Source organism: Triticum urartu, chromosome 6A (assembly GCF_056163025.1).
Source record: "Triticum urartu cultivar PI428250 chromosome 6A, HENAU_Tu73, whole genome shotgun sequence".
In the NCBI taxonomy this organism is placed as follows: Eukaryota; Viridiplantae; Streptophyta; class Magnoliopsida; order Poales; family Poaceae; genus Triticum; species Triticum urartu.
The window spans coordinates 598,144,010-598,151,282 of record NC_141878.1 but is presented as its reverse complement, the minus strand read 5'-3'; the positions used below and the strand labels follow the sequence as shown (position 1 = coordinate 598,151,282).

The 7,273-nt window shown below is 49.3% G+C and overlaps 1 pseudogene; it reads left to right on the top strand.

Moving 5' to 3' along the window:
• The first annotated feature begins 265 nt into the window (after nucleotides 1-265).
• On the top strand, nucleotides 266-1,508 carry LOC125524597 (uncharacterized; annotated as a pseudogene).
• The last annotated feature ends 5,765 nt before the right edge of the window (nucleotides 1,509-7,273 follow it).

The following is a 7,273-nucleotide window of genomic DNA, read 5'->3' as shown; positions in this document are numbered from 1 at the left end:
TGACACTTCCCCAAAAAAAAAATAGTTACACGGATCTTTTGGGAAATTAATTTTTTTGGAATAAATCTTTGTGGGAATTGGTTAATCACAAGATGGATTCACGTTGACATCACGCCCTGATCGTCAACCGCCGGATGTTGTGGAAAGCTGGCCCGCCCCTTCCCCAAGGAAACGAGAAGAGACCGAATCTTTCTGGAATTTTATTTCATCCCATATATACCCGACCCTGGTCTCCTCTCTCGTCACAACCAATTTTCACCCGAGCGATTCGATCTGCATATCCCAAGCTCGACAGAGCAATGGCACGCCGTGGTTTTTTTGGGTATGATCCCTATGACTGCTACTACCCTGCGTCGCCCTACGGCTACGATTACGATCCATACTACCACAGTCCCGCCGTCGACGCGTTCTTCGCCGAGCCGCTCGTGACGGAGCGGCTGCGCCCGGCCCGCCGGAGGGCCCCGACGCAGCACGACGACGGCTTCTTCCCTGGATTCACAGTCTCCGAGCCGGCGGCGCGGACCAGGGCGCGTCCGAGGCCCAGCAGCGGGTCCCCGAAGAGCTGCCCCGACTGCTACGAGGTGGAGGTCACAGGGCCCGAGCCTGACTCGCCGCCCGCGGTGCCGAGGAAGCCGGCGCCGTCAGCGGAGGAGGCCGCGGCGAGGGTGCAGGCGGCGGCGCGCGGGCTGCTCGCTCGTCGCATGGTGCGGGAGGTGCGTGCGGTGGAGCGGCAGGCCGAGGCCGTGGCCGCGAGGGTGGCGGCCGAGGCGGAGGCGCTCCGCGAGGACGCCCGTGCGCGGATCGGCCTCGGGGAGGAGCTCATGCGGCTGCTGCTCCGTCTCGACGGCGTGCACGGTGCCCGGGAGTACCGCAGGAGGGTCACCAGGCGCGTGCTCACGCTCCAGGACGCAGTTGACGCTCTCGAGGCCGCGCCCGCGGTGGTGACCGCCGATGCGCCGGGAGTTCAGAATGCAGAGGAAGAAGCAGAGGATGGGATGGAACCGGAGTTGGAGCTGCCGGTTGAGGACAACACTGCGGCTGATCCTCTGGTTGCCGAGACAAGTGACACGGCGGCAATGGAGGTTGACGTGGCGAGCCCCGTCGTCGTCGTCGTCGACGAGGCCGAGACCGAACTGGTGGCGGAAGGGGAGAAGGCCTCGGAGGCGGAGGGGGAGTGGGAGATGGTGGCGACGGGAGACGGCGACGTCTCCACTGGCGAGAAGGAACCTACACCACCCAAAGCGCAGCAGCAGCAAGAACAGGCACAGGAGGAGAAGAAAACGGTGACCACCGACGGGCTGGACGCGAAGAAACTGATGGAGATGGTGGCGGCACTGTGCGAGCCGAGCGCGCAGCAGTGCACTCTGATCGGCTCCCTGGCAGAGCGGGTGGACACACTGGAGCGCGGCGCAGGCGGGGGAACAAGAAGACCAACAAGGACGGCAAGAAGAACACTAGCTTCTACAGCGACTAGATACCATAAATAGCTTCTGCTAGCATGAGGCTTCGATTGGATTTTCTTTTCATTGGCTTTTAGTAATCTTGCATTTGTTTCAATTCCGTTCATTGTGTGAACAAACTTAGATCATGTCGGCAAATTTCATTAATTTAATTGAGTTGTGTGATGCTTGAGCTTTTAAAATACACTGACAAATGCTTCTTTTTATGGGCAATCGAGCTTCCAGTTTATTATGCACATCTTCTGCACTCACGGCAAAGGAATATGTGCAAGCTACCAAAATTTACTTATCAAACAAATTACTGATCAAAAGTCATTGTCGCAGCCTACAAAATCAACCAAGAAAATCAAGAGGAGAATGTTTTTGCTTTGGTGGAACTAAAAGAGAAAATAGATGAAATTAACAAGCTTCCTTCATGAAGACATAGCTACAACATCAATAGATCAACTGAAAATGGAATATATGTTCACCCGGTGTCATTAACTTCAAGCAATCTTCATCCGCTTCACAGGAACAACCAAGAAAATCTGCGTATCTTTTTACAGAAATATTTCCCAGGGTCACTCACTGGTTCTGAATGTTGTACTGGCCAGCTGCAAAATTCTGAATAATGATTATAGTCCAGGCAAAAGGACACAATTTGCCATTTAGGTTGAAGTTAGCTGACGCAGGATAAGAGAAAATTGTAGCCAACTCTAGCAGCCAGCGCATGTGCATAAATAAAGCAAGGAGCATGAATGCATCTTAACAAAGCAAAAAGGACAGGGCACATTTTGTTTATGTTGAAAAATACTCCAAGAACCTGGTGCTAGGTCATGCATTTAGATCCAGACCCCAAAAAAATGAGATAATTAATTTGGTGCCCTTAGTTGTGTCCCCCTCGGCAGGTTTGCCCCTAGTTTTCGAAAACCATCGTTCTTGCCTGAACCAGTTTGGTTTTCTTATGCTTTTGCCCTTCCGTCACGGTTCCATCCAATCAGCGCCGTTTGACCACTACCGCCGCTAGTTTTTGGACACGGCTTGCCCCTCAGTCGACCTAACCAACTCATTCCCACTCTCACTCTATCGTTCCCCATTCTCACTCTCTTTCCCCCGTCAGAAACCCTAGTCGCCATTGGCGGCTCACCACCAGATCCACAAACCAATCCTCGCACCACATCTGTTTCCAGGCCAGGCGATGGGGGAGGATGGAGAAACCCTAGGTGGCGGCCGCGGGCGCCGCAAGAAGGGCACCGCATCGGCACGGGAGGGCGGCACATCGCAACGCAAGGGCCGTGGCTGCGCGCACGGCCAGACGGTGTCCCCATCACCATTGGATGGCGGAAATGGCGGCGGTGGCGTCGTCGACGGTGGCAAGAGCAGCGCATCGGCACGGGAGGTCGTTGAAGGCGGCTTTGGTGGCAGTCAGGGCGGCGAGGGCACCACATCTGCACGTCAGATCCCGGCGGGGTAAGCTTCAGTCTTAGATCTACTCATGCTTAGTGGATTCAGATAAGTTTTAGGCTAGCTTTGGTTCAATTGCTCATGGGAGATGGTATGCTCATTACTGTAGGATGGATCCAGAGGTTGCATTCTTTCTGTCTGTTAGAATGGAGACGACAGTTATCGTTTCTGCTGGTACGGAAGGAAAGGAGATCGGATTCACATTTCCATTAGTTGTGGATAGCAGTAGTAGGTCATTTAATGACTTTAGGGCTGCTATTTGTGCCAAGTATCCATGGGGATTGTTTGATGCTGCTGAAATTAGATATTGGGATAGTTTAAAGGAGTGTTGGAACCCTCTACAGTGTGATGATGAGTTAGGTGTGATGTTTGCAAGTAATGCAGAGACAAGGTCATGCAATCTGGAAATAACAGTAATTCAGAGAAAGAGAGGACAAAGGTGTGAAAAAACTGCTGGAGGGATAGGGGGTAGAAAAACGGGTAGGCCATGTGGATCCAGGACAGCTGCTAGTACTCCTAGTGCTCCTAGAACTAGTGCAGCAAGTGCAAGTACCACTCCAGCTACTGCTGAATGTGGCACTAATAGACCAGAGGATCAGCCTGATCCAGTTGTGGAAGAGGCACTGCCTGATGCACCTATTTTATCTGATGAGGAGGATGAGAAACTTTACCCAGGTTATGTCCAGCACAACAATGATGAGCATACAACACATGAAGAGTACATTCCTGCAGAATTTTCAGATACTGATGATGATGAGAGGCAAGAGGATAATGACATGGGAGCTTTTGAGGATGCAGATGAGGATAGACCTGTAATGATGTATGATAGAGATAATCCATCCATTGAGGAAGGTGTGGTCTTTCCTAATGCAGTTGATTGCAAGAATGCAGTTGGAACATTCTCAATAAGTCTGAAACTGAGTACATTACACTTAAGAGTGACCCAACTAGGTTTACTGTGAAATGTGCCTATGAGAGGTGTAAGTGGAGGCTGCATGCATCTCTGATGAGGAGGAGCACTCTGTTTCAGGTACTGTTTTAGTAATGTGTTTTTAATAAAATGTGCCTTTTTGTTTTACTAATATTATCCTGACTGATTATTTGTTTTATTTTCAGATCAAAGTGAATCCCCACCCTCACACATGTCCTAGTGTGAATAGATCTCAGAGATTGAGAGCTGCAAAAAGAAGGTGGATTGCAGATGCTTCTATGGCTTGGATCAGGAAAAATCCAGGGATTGGAACAAAGGAAATTCAGGGTAGGTTGTTAGAGAAGTATGGTCTTGAGGTGCCATACAGCAGATGTTACTATGGTAAGGAGATGGCACTTGACAATATCTATGATAAGTACAGTGATAGTTTCCAGTTACTTTATGCATTCAAAGCTGAAGTAGATGTTGGAAATATGCCCTAGAGGCAATAATAAATTGATTATTATTATATTTCCTTGTTCATGATAATCGTTTATTATCCATGCTAGAATTGTATTGATAGGAAACTCAGATACATGTGTGGATACATAGACAACACCATGTCCCTAGTAAGCCTCTAGTTGACTAGCTCGTTGATCAATAGATGGTCACAGTTTCCTGACCATGGACATTGGATGTCGTTGATAACGGGATCACATCATTAGGAGAATGATGTGATGGACAAGACCCAATCCTAAGCCTAGCACAAGATCATGTAGTTCGTATGCTAAAGCTTTTCTAATGTCAAGTATCATTTTCTTAGACCATGAGATTGTGCAACTCCCGGATACCGTAGGAGTGCTTTGGGTGTGCCAAACGTCACAACGTAACTGGGTGGCTATAAAGGTACACTACAGGTATCTCCGAAAGTGTCTGTTGGGTTGGCACGAATCGAGACTAGGATTTGTCACCTCGTGTAAACGGAGAGGTATCTCTGGGCCCACTCGGTAGGACATCATCATAATGTGCACAATGTGATCAAGGAGTTGATCACGGGATGATGTATTATGGAACAAGTAAAGAGACTTGCCGGTAACGAGATTGAACAAGGTATCAGGATACCGACGATCGAATCTCGGGCAAGTATCGTACCGATAGACAAAGGGAATTGTATACGGGATTGATTAAGTCCTTGACATCGTGGTTCATCTGATGAGATCATCGTGGAGCATGTGGGAGCCAACATGGGTATCCAGATCCCGCTGTTGGTTATTGACCGGAGAGTCATCTCGGTCATGTCTGCATGTCTCCCAAACCCGTAGGGTCTACACACTTAAGGTTCGATGACGCTAGGGTTATAAAAGAAGTTTTTATGTGGTTACCGAATGTTGTTCGGAGTCCCGGATGAGATCCCGGATGTCACGAGGAGTTCCGGAATGGTCCGGAGGTAAAGATTTATATATGGGAAGTCCTGTTTTGGTCACCGGAAAAGTTTCGGGTTTTATCGGTAACGTACCGGGACCACCGGGAGGGTCCCGGGGGTCCACCAAGTGGGGCCACAAGCCCCGGAGGTCTGCATGGGCCAAGTGTGGGAGGGGACCAGCCCCAGGTGGGCTGGTGCGCCCCCCACCAAGGCCCAAGGCGCAAGGAAGAGGGGAAGGGGGCAAACCCTAGGGAAGATGGGCCCTAAGGCCCACCCTGGTGCGCCTCCCCCTCTCCCCTCCCCTTGGCCGCCCCTAGATGGGATCTAGGGGGCTGCCGCCACCCCTAGGGAGGGAACCCTAGGTGGGGGCGCAGCCCCTCCCCTTCCCCTATATATAGTTGAGGTATGGGCTGCCCAATACACACGAGTTCCTCTCCCTGTTGGTGCAGCCCTACTTCTCTTTCTCCTCGTCTCTCGTAGTTCTTGGCGAAGCCCTGCTGGATCACCACGCTCCTCCACCACCACCACGCTGTTGTGCTGCTGCTGGATGGATTCTTCCTCAACCTCTCCCTCTCTCCTTGCTGGATCAAGGCATGGGAGACGTCGTCGGGCTGTACGTGTGTTGAACGCGGAGGTGCCGTCCGTTCGGCACTAGGATCTCCGGTGATTTGGATCACGATGAGTATGACTCCTTCAACCCCGTTCTCTTGAACGCTTCCGCTTAGCGATCTACAAGGGTATGTAGATGCACTCTCCTTCCCTCGTTGCTGGTTTCTCCATAGATAGATCTTGGTGACACGTAGGAAAATTTTGAATTTCTGCTACGTTCCCCAACAGTAGAGAGGGCATCACCAGGAAGTGTTGTTGACATAGACAAGCACACAGTGGAGTACAAGTTAAAAGGAAAGAAATTCTACAAGGAGTGTTTTAGAAGGGTTTTTGTATGCTTCGAAGCTTGTCAGAAAGGGTTCTTGGAGGGGTGCAGGCCATACTTGGCTGTAGATGCAACTGCATTGCATGGTAGGTTTAGTGGCCAACTTGTAGCGCATGTGCTCTAGATGATCATAACTGGTTATTTCCTGTTGCATATGGTGTTCTTGAGGTGGAGTCAACTGAGAGCTGGACTTGGTTTTTCAAAAACCTGAAGGAAGCAATAGGACACCCTGAAGGTTTAGTCATACATACTGATGCTTGCAAAGGACTGGAGAGTGTTGTTGATGATGTTTACCCAGGAGTGGAGCACAGAGAGTGTATGAGGCATCTTGCCCAAAATTTCAGCAAGAAATTCAAAGGAAAATTTTATGATGACAATCTATGGCCTTGCTCACTAACTTACAGCATTAAGAAGCACAACTTTCATCTGAACCAGCTAAAGAGTAGACCAAAAGTAAAGGAATATCTTGAGCAGCACCACACAAAAATCTGGGCTAGAGCAAGTTTCACTGAGTTTAGCAAAGTTGACTATGTAAACAACAACCTTGCTGAATCATTCAACTCCAGAATCAAGAAATACAAGGGCCTACACCTAGTTGACCTGCTGGACAAGATTAGGCAATATATTATGGAGAAGTTTGACTTAAGAAAAAGAATTTGCATTGACCATTTCATTGGCCACTACATCTTACCATCTGTAATGAAGACATTAATGGAGAAAACTAAAGGTTTGGAGATGACAATTGTTAGGAGAAGCCCAACAGAAGCTGAGGTAACTGCAACAGATAGAGAGAAGAGAGAATGGAGGTACCCAGTAGACCTGGAAAAATAGACTTGCAGTTGTAGACAGTGGCAGGTCACTGGTAAGCCATGCATCCATGCTCTTTTCTTTATCACTGCTCTAAGAGGTGATGCTAGTGCTATTGACAAGTATGTCCATAAGTACTACTCTGTTGAGATATTCAAAGCTACATATGCTGAAAACCTACTTGCTTTGGAAGGCAAGCAACAGTGGGACACTGTAGATCCTGGTTTCAAATTATGTGCTCCTGTTCAGAAGCAAGGACCAGGCAGGCCCAGAAAGCAGAGGATTAGAGCTAGTAG